The sequence below is a fragment of the Hypanus sabinus genome, chromosome 6 (genome assembly GCF_030144855.1).
Source record: "Hypanus sabinus isolate sHypSab1 chromosome 6, sHypSab1.hap1, whole genome shotgun sequence".
Classification (NCBI taxonomy): Eukaryota; Metazoa; Chordata; class Chondrichthyes; order Myliobatiformes; family Dasyatidae; genus Hypanus; species Hypanus sabinus.
In genome coordinates, this window is record NC_082711.1 from 39511126 (window position 1) to 39520716 (window position 9591).

Consider the following 9591-nt stretch of genomic DNA (forward strand, 5'->3'; position numbering starts at 1 on the left):
GAGCATTCCACATATCCACCACTCTCTGGGTGAATAAGTTTTTCCTCAGCTCTGTTCTAAATGGCCTACCCTTTATTCTTAAACTGTGGCCTCTGGTTCTGGACTCCCCCAACATCAGGAACATGTTTCCTGCCTCTTGCGTGTCCAATCCCTTAATAATTTTATATGTTTCAATCAGATCCCTTCTCATCCTTCTAAATTCCAGTGTATACAAACCCAGTCGCTCCAATCTTTCAACATATGACAGTCCCGCCATTCCGGGAATTAACCTTGTGAACCTACGTTGCACTCCCTCAATAGCAAGAATGTCTGTCCTCAAATTTGGAGACCAAAACTGCACACAATACTCCAGGTGTGGTCTCACCAGGGCCCTGTACAGCTGCAGAAAGACCTCTTTACTCCTATACTCAATTCCTCTTGTTATAAAAGCCAGCATGCCATTAGCTTTCTTCACTGCCTGCTGTACCTGCATGCTTGCTTTCATTGACTGATGTACAAGAACACCTAGATCTCGTTGTACTTCCCCTTTTCCTGACTTGACTCCATTCAGATAGTAATCTGCCTTTCTGTTCTTGCCACCAAAGTGGATAACCTCACATTTATCCACATTAAACTGCATCTGCAATACATATCCCCACTCACCCAACCTGTCCAAGTCACCCTGCATTCTCGTAACATCCTCCTGACATTTCACACTGCCACCCAGCCACCCAAATTTGCTAATGTTGCTTTTTTTTTCTTTTTTCAATCTTTTTATTAATTTTTTTTAAAAAACATAACATATTATATTACATATGTTATGAACACAATAGATTTAAAATTGAATTGATAACAAGATAATAATATCTTATTAACTATCAGCGAAAAAGGTTTAGTTTTTTTTAATTATTTCTTTAAATATACATTTTTTCTTATATTTTACATTTTTTTCTTTTTCTTTTGATGATTATTTTTACTCTTTTCATGTATAATCAATATAGATTAGATTGAATGTTGCTTTTAATCCCTTCATCTAAATCATTAATGTATATTATAAACAGCTGCGGTCCCAGCACTGAACTTTGCGGTACCCCATTTGTCACAGCCTGCCATTCCGAAAGGGACCCGTTAATCGCTACTCTTTGTTTCCTGTCAGCTAGCCAATTTTCAATCCATGTCAGTACTCTGCCCCCAATACCATGTGCCCTAATTTTGCCCACTAATCTCCTATGTGGGACTTTATCAAAAGCTTTCTGGAAGTCCAGGTACACTACATCCACTGGCTCTCCCCTGACCATTTTCATAGTTACATCTACATCTCCTGAAGTGGGAGCTTATATGTCTTATATGACCAACGATAGTAACCAGCCTGATGCACTATTTAAAACCTCTGAGTTTTTAAACACAGCTTACAATATCTGAAAATCAGTCAAAGCACCATTGTGTAATGAAGACAATACAAATGAGTGGTATGATAACGTAGAGGTTAGCACGATCACTTTACAGCTGAAGTGGAGTGAAGTTATCCCCTTTGGTTCAAGAGTCTGATGGTTGAGGGTACTGACTGTTCCTGAACCTGGTGGTGTAAGTTCTGAGGTTTATGTACCTTCTTCCTGATGGCAGCAGCGAGAAAAGAGCATGTCCTGAGTGGTGGGAGTCCCTGAAGATGGATGCTTTCTTGTGACAGTGTTTCATGTAGATGTGCTTAATAGTGGGGAGGGTTTTACCCATGATGGACTGGGCTGTATCCACTACTTTATGTAGGATTTTCTGTTCAAGAGCATTGGTGCTTCCATATCAGTCTGTGATGCAGCCAGTCAATATACTCTCTAGCACATATTTATAGAAGTTTGTCAAAGTTTTGGATGTCATGCCAAATCTCCGCAATCTTGTAAGGAAGTAGAGACACTGCCATGCTTTCTTCATAATTGCACTTACATGCTGGGCAGGACTGGTCCTCCAAAATAAATACACTGAGGAATTTAAAATTGCTGACCCTTTCCACCTCTGATTCCCTGATCATGTTCTTCTGAACACCACAGCTGGATCTGTCCCCACTTGTCCTTCCAACGCTCACGTTAACTGAAGTTCTTATGTATGTCACTTTTGGCTCCGTTACCACTTACATTCTATCCTTTGGTTCCTGATGCAGCAGGAACAACTTCTTTCTTCACTCTGGTAGGTCAAAGAGCCTGTTTCTGTGCTGTACGTCTCTATGACTCTAACCAGATCCCCTCTGAATCTCCTCTGTAACGGGAGAGCAATCCCAGCTTCTCCAATCTACTCAGACAGCTAGTACTCATTCCATTTACTCTCTCCTCCACATGCTCTGAGGCCTTCACATTTTCTACAATGTGCCACCCAAAATCTGACACGTTACTCTAGTCCTGTAAGTCAGCTAGTGAATAACAAGTCTTTGGCTCCTGTAGTCTTCTCCTCAGGAACTTACTGCTTTAACTATTTTCTCAGCCTACCCTGTCACAGCCAGCATTTTATGCACTTAAACCTGTATCTTTCTATCTTGAACCCTGTTTAAAATGTGCCTTTCATTCTTCCTATAAAATGCATTCTTCTCCATTGATATACCCAAAGTAAAGCAATAGTCCTCGTAGTACCCCATGGCAACACCAATTTAGATGTTTACTTGTCCAAAAAAAACCAATTCATTGCTATTCTGTTTCAGACACAAAGCCAACTCTTCAACTATACTGCTCAATACCTTTCATACTGTGGGCTTCAGGCTCAATGACAACAGGTACTTTATCAAGTGCCTTTTGAAAGTCTATATATATATATATCACATAAATTGCATTTCCCTCATCATATCTATTTGGCACATCATTAGAAAACTGATGAAAGATAAATCAAATGATTTTTCTTGGGTTCAGTATAGTTATTGATAAAACATGACACTAGAACCTCAGTTGGTCACCTCCTCGTTGAATATCAGCTACCTGCAGAATTTTGAATATGATGATTTTGAATTAGGTAATTCCAGCCTCCAGACATGGCAGGCCTTTTCTTGCAACAGTTTTTGGCTGCCAATGTGCGCAAAGATTTTGTCCATTTTTACTAGATGTTCGCAAGTGTTTTGGTACCATCACCACCTTCAAATGTGTTGGTGTAATGATTGTACTCAGTTTGGCAAAGACTGTAGTGTGTGAGAAAGCCAAGCTGAAGGTCTTCTCCTTTTTGTACTTAGGAGGATGGAAGGGACAGTGTCGAGGTTCATCCCCAGCAGCTGCGTAACAGAGGACTCTCTGATCTACGGGCTGTTCCCGGGGACGCACACGGAGACCAACATCCGGTGCTGCTGGCAGATCATCAACTCGGTGAAAGATGCTCTTTGGTCGGCCCGAAACTTGATGGTCTACCAGCACACGGAGATGTCCGTGGAGGTATGCAGCTGACTGGCACGTTCTCGGCTGCAGGTGTACGTGCTGAGGGACGCACTGAAACTTGGTGCAGCCACCGCAAGGGCATGGTGGGGAAGGACCTTAGTCTAGGGTCTTTCTCCCGTGGGAGTTGAGGGGTGGGGGGGGGCGGGGTGTATACCCTTCAACAAGTCTGTGTAAATATGGAGTAACAGAGTGCCACCTGGGGGGCAAAAGTGTGGAAATGTAAAGACCGTAATGGAAACACCTGTAAAGGACTGAGAGTCATTGAGTGGTTTATTGTATATAATTTTATTTTTGAATAAAGTATATTTTGTTTAAGTTTTTTTTTAAGGTTTTATGTATTCATCTCTATGTCTGACTGAAGAAGAAATTTCATAACATCAATTGATCAGCCATGGACGGTTGCTATAGAAATTCTTAGGATTGTAGTTGTGGGGATTTCCTCTTTACAACAAAAGAATGAACAAATACAAACTCCCCTTTTCGTCACAGAAGCACCGGTTGCCCAGGTGATCACAACTGAATCAGTCACTGAAAATCCTCAGATGATTATTCCAGTTAAAACAGGAGTAGTCATTGAGATTACAGCCTTTACAGTTTAAAAAACCAGGGGAAAGATGCTAAAAGCAATAAAAATAATTGGCACAGGGCAAGCCATTAAAGGTTGTTAACCCACATCACATGCAATAATTAATTGTGATCAAGCTGACACTTCCTTCCACATCCGAGAAAGTCTAACACCATCGTAGATTCATAATCCATTTTAAAATCAGGAGCAATGGTGCTGCTCTTAAGTTCTATTGTTTCCTTGCATTGCTTGGAGAAGATGAGAGTCCCTGGAGTGAAGTATTTCAGGCAGCAGACCATACCTTATAATATGGTGGCAGGAACCCCTGCTGATTCACTGTATTGAAGTGCATTGGTAATTGCTTGGTATTACAGACCAGTGGTTAGGAGGATTGTTTTCTTTTCTTAAAACCATCTCCCAATTGTTTTTGATACGCAAGTTAAAAAATGTAATTTGTAATAGCCCTCTTGCTGTGAGATTTTGATGCATTGTGGTATGTCCATCCATAATATACAGCCCCAGAACTCCCTGCAGCAAACAAAGGATCCCAATAAACACCAAATAACTCTGCTGACTAAAATGGATTTTTTAATGTAATATTAGAAAATCATGTTCAGGTTGTTTCCATGTAATGGAATCGGCAACACAAGCAGAGTGAGCACTTTGAACAACTTGACATCACTGTACTGTTTGTAAGAAATGTAGCCTTTCTTGCTTGAAGCTGTATAATAAATAGAATATTTCATGATATTCAAAACAAGAATAAAAACAGTGGGAGAAGCTGATTGCCGTTGTTTCTGTGCGTCAGCACTGATTCTGACTGAGAAGCAAATTTTCAAAACACTGAGTGATCAGCTACTGATTGTTGCTATGGAAATTCTCACTGGGGGTGAAATACCTCTTTTTTTAACTGAAGAATGAAAGTACCTCTGTTTTTTTCTTTAATTAATGACTAACTCATGTCACTGCATTCACAGAAATTGCTCAGTCCACATTTTTTAGGTCCTTAGATTGTGAAGAAAAACAAACACTCTGCTAATTTCCTTTATTTATTAACAAGAGGAAGTCTAGGTCTCCAGCCACCCCTGCTGCTTTTCTTCTTGCTCTGAATATCATGAAATATTCTGTTTGTTGTAGAGTTGCAAGCAGAAAAAACTACATTTCTTAGAAGCAGTTCAGCCATGACCTGATGTTCAAGGTTCTTGATCTACTTGGGCTGCTGATTTCATCACACTTCAACAGTCTGGACATGATTTGCTAAAATATGACATTAAAAGTAAATATTAAAAAAAACTAATGATAACAGCCACAAACCTGATGGGACCAATATCATCCTGTACAATTGGCAAGTAGAATTCATGAATATTCTATGAGGATATTGTAGATTGGATCACATGTGGCCCCTCACTATATATTATGATCTAATGTCTGAAATAACTCATTGATGCCAGTGCGTCAGTGGAACAGAAGTCGATGTCCTTACTCTTTCTTTTGAAATGAGTCTAAATTTACAGCAGCAGCAGGTTTTATGGAACAGATAGGAGACTGTCAACTTAATCATAATTGATTAGTGCAAGTGAAGTAGGTAAGAACCATCAATGGCTTGTCCATGCTAATGTGTTCTTATTGTTCTTTATTGCTTTTCATTTGCCTTTAATACATGCACATAGTAATCTCCACTCTATAACATTAATTAATTTTAAGAGAAATGGAAAGAAAGTTTATGTGAATGCATTTACTAATGTCACAATGCATGCTTTCAATTCATTAAAGGCCATAGGCTCTAGGTAGGACAGCTAGTTCATCTAATTCAATTATCAGAACATATTGTGGACTCTTAGGAAAAAACTGTGTGACATCTGTGCACCTCTGGGTGCACTTCATTTGGAGCAATGACTTGGATTCTGCCTTGTTAGTGTGTTAGATTTTGGGAAATGCTCCCTTCATTTTCTCTCATATCTACTCAAAGCACTGACAGTCATTGGGGTAAATCTGCACCTGTCCTCAGCACCCACTGAAATCCAACCCAACTGTCTGTTTGGTCCAGAGCCCTGACAGAAATGCAGGTGCTCATATTTTGTCCGCACCTTGAATTCATTAACCTGCGTGTATTTGTTTGTTTGTTTATTTATTTATTATTGGGACACAGCGTGGAATAAGCCTTTGAGCACTTTCCAAAGAATATCAAAGAGCCCCAGCAGTCCCCTGATTTAATCATAGCCTAATCATGGGACAATTTGCAAAGAACAATTAACCTATCAATTGGTACGTCTTTGGAGTATGGGAGGAAACTGAAGCACCGGGAAGGAACCCATGCCATCATGAGGAGAACATACAGACTCCTTACAGGCAGCAGCAGGAATTGAACCGAGGCAGCTGGCAGTGTAACTTGCTGTACTAACCACTATGTACCGTGCTGCCATCACTGCTGAGATGAAGTCCTTAAATCTCACTGATTTAAGGTCAAATCTGATGCAGGTTTGCAACCAAATCTGCACTGTGGCCAGAAAAAAATCACAGCCAACCTCACTTCCGGCAAACTTAAAGAAAATCAGTATCAGAATCAGAAACAGAATCAGGTTTAATATCACTGGCATGTGATGTGAAATTTGTTAACTCAGCAGCAGCAGTGCAATGCAATACATGATAATATAGAAAGAAAGAAATATGTAAATCAATTACAGTAAGTATATACATGTATATAAGTATATTAGTTAAATTAAAAGTTGTACAAAAACAGAAATAGTTTTGAAAAAGTAAGGTAGTGTTCATGAGTTCAATGTCCATTTAGGAATTGGATGGGAGAGGGGAAAATTCGCTGACTATGTGCCTTCAGGCTTCTGTCCTGATGGTAAGAATTAGAAGAGAGCATGTCCTGGGTGATGGGGGTCCTTAACAATGGGTGCTGCCTTTCCGAGGCACTGCTCCTCGAAGACTGATGTACCATCAATAACTCTCAGAGACGTGAGGCAAGATATAGGCTTTTATTGGCTGGAAGAAAGAACAAGCAGCAAGTGACCACCACACAACATCCTGGAGACTGAGGAAGGGTCTGTGCCTCCAATCGCCTTTATACCAGGGTCTGTGGGAGGAGCCACAGGAGCAGTCAGCAGGGGGCGTGTCCAGACAGGTATATGTAGTTCAGCACAAAGATGTCTTGGACACTACTGAGACCAACACTCATGATGGAGCAAAGTTTATGTAGCTCCTTTCGATCCTGTGCAGTAGCAACACCAATCTCCCTCCACCCCATACCAGGCAATGAGTCAGCCTGTCAGAATGCTGTCCATGGTACATCTGTAGAAGTTTTCAAGTGTCTTAGGTGACAAACCAAATCTCCTCAAACTCCTAAAAAGACATGACCGCTGTCATGCCTTCTTTACAGCTGTATCGAAATGTTGGGACCAGGTTAGATCCTCAGAGATCTTGACACCAGGAACTTGAACTTGCTCACACTCTCCACTTCTATCTCTCCATAAGGATTGGCTCATGTTCCCTTGTCTTACCCTTCCTGAAGGCCATAATCAGCCCTTTGGTCTTACTAACATTGAGTACAAGGTTATTGCTCCGACACCACCCAACTAACTGGTATATCTCTCTCCTGTTCTCACTCTCATCTCCATCTGAGATTCTACCAACAATGGTTGAATCATAAGCAAATTTATGGATGGCATTCGCGCTATACCTAGCCACACAGTCATCAGTACAGAGAGAGTAGAGCAGTGGGCTAAGCACACTTATTTCATGTGCACCAGTGTTATCATCAACAAGGAGGAGGTATTATTATCAATCCGCACAGACTATGGTCTTCTGATTAGGAAATCAAAGATCCAATTGCAGAGGGAAGTACAGAGGCCCAGGTTCTGTAACTTATATAAAAGAATCAAGTCTAAAGATTCCCCTGAAGAGGTATTTTTTTCAAATTATATTTTATAAAAACTGTTGGCTTAACCCTGTGCTGTTTCGCAACTTGTTGTCCTCTCCTGATTTCATAATTACATGTGTCATTAATACACAAAGAACTGCTCATCCAAATTTGTGAAATAGAAGCAAACAGAACACTGAAATGCAACCTTCATACTGCATGCAACACATTGTAACTGAGCAGGCAGAAGAAATTTTGGTTAACATGAACAATTAAGAATTGGGGATCATTTGAATACATCAAACATTGAGTGCTTGAGCTTAGTGTTGATCCATGATCTATTTTGGCCTTCTCTTTAACCTTCCATTTCCTGAGTTCCACCAACAAGTTTGCCACTTTTAATAAAAGATGAAATTCTGTTCACTTCTATGGATTTCTCTTTCCAACAGCCACTTGATCATTTTCAAACAATACCGACCTGTCCAAAGGCAATGTTTTTAACGATGATATCTTACTAATATGTTGTCATTGACTCTCCACAGTGGGAACTCTGTACTCTTCCAGAACTGAGCTTTGTTGTCCCTTTCTAGAAATACTTGCTTCTCTTGAGGGGGAGAGGGTGGAAGGGTTGATCTTGTGAAAGTTGGATTTTAATCTCTGCTAAAAGTTTGCTTTTAAAATTACTTGAATGGCCTTACCTAAAAGAATACAAGGTCACTCATTTTGCAGGTTGCCTGCCAAAACAGCTCAGACAAATCCTGTTTGCAAGCACCAAGAGCATTTTTGACATGCCTTTGAACTGTATATAAAATAAACACAACTGGCATTGTTGAAGTGGCTTTCTTTGATATTCTTTGTAAAGTGCATATGTAGGGCGATGATATCACCATGTTCCATGGTCATGTAACAAGATGTGGCCAGACATGTGACATTGTTTTCATGAATGTTGAAGTAGACTACAATGAAAATCTTGTTTTAGCTATCGCCAAAAATGCTCCCAGTAAGAATACTTTGACCATTTTGTATGGGCTAATTTGGCTGAGATGCAGAAGTTTAGTAAAAAAAATTGAAATGAATGCAGCTGTTTGAACTGACGCACAGAACTAGTCCTAACTCCTGAGGGAGCTTTCAAAACACTAATAAAACAATTAAGAATAAAACATTACCAGGGATTAGAAATAGTTTCAAGACGCAATCAAAAGTTTGATAATGAATGCCACAAAAAAAAAAAGAAGCCACTTTCTTGCTTTTTGGCAGTTACACAACTTTTCAAAAGTAGCTGCTGACATTTGTAAAGCAGAGAGAGGGCAAGGAGGTCTTGTCATTGCTGCTTGTACATCCCAATCACACAACAATGCAATGTTGGCATTTAGTTCAAGGTGAATAGAATATAAAAGCAAGGAGATAGTGTTGAGTGTAAGACACTGGTCAGGCCGCACTTAGAGTATTGTCAACAGTTTTGGGCCCCATATCTTAGAAAGGATGTGTTGTCATTGGAGAGAGTAGGAGGAGGTTCATGAGGATGATTCTGGGAAATGAAGGGTTTACATATGAGGAGTGTTTGGCAGCTTTGGGCCTGTACTCACTGGACTTGAGAAGAATGTGGAGGATTTCATTGAAACCTACCGAATGCTGAAAGGATTAGATAGGATGGATGTGGAGAGGATGTTTCCTATTGTGGGAATATCTAAAACTAGAGGGCATAGCCTTAAAATTGAGGGGTGACCCTTTGGAACAAAAATGAAGAGGATTTTTTTTTTAGCCAGAGAGTGGTAAATCTG

The 9591-nt window shown here is 40.1% G+C and overlaps 1 protein-coding gene across 7 annotated transcripts in view; it reads left to right on the top strand.

Moving 5' to 3' along the window:
* The window catches only part of nrp1a (neuropilin 1a), a 189275-nt gene that overhangs the window by 75712 nt on the left and 103972 nt on the right, over positions 1 to 9591 (top strand). The window lies entirely within an intron of this gene.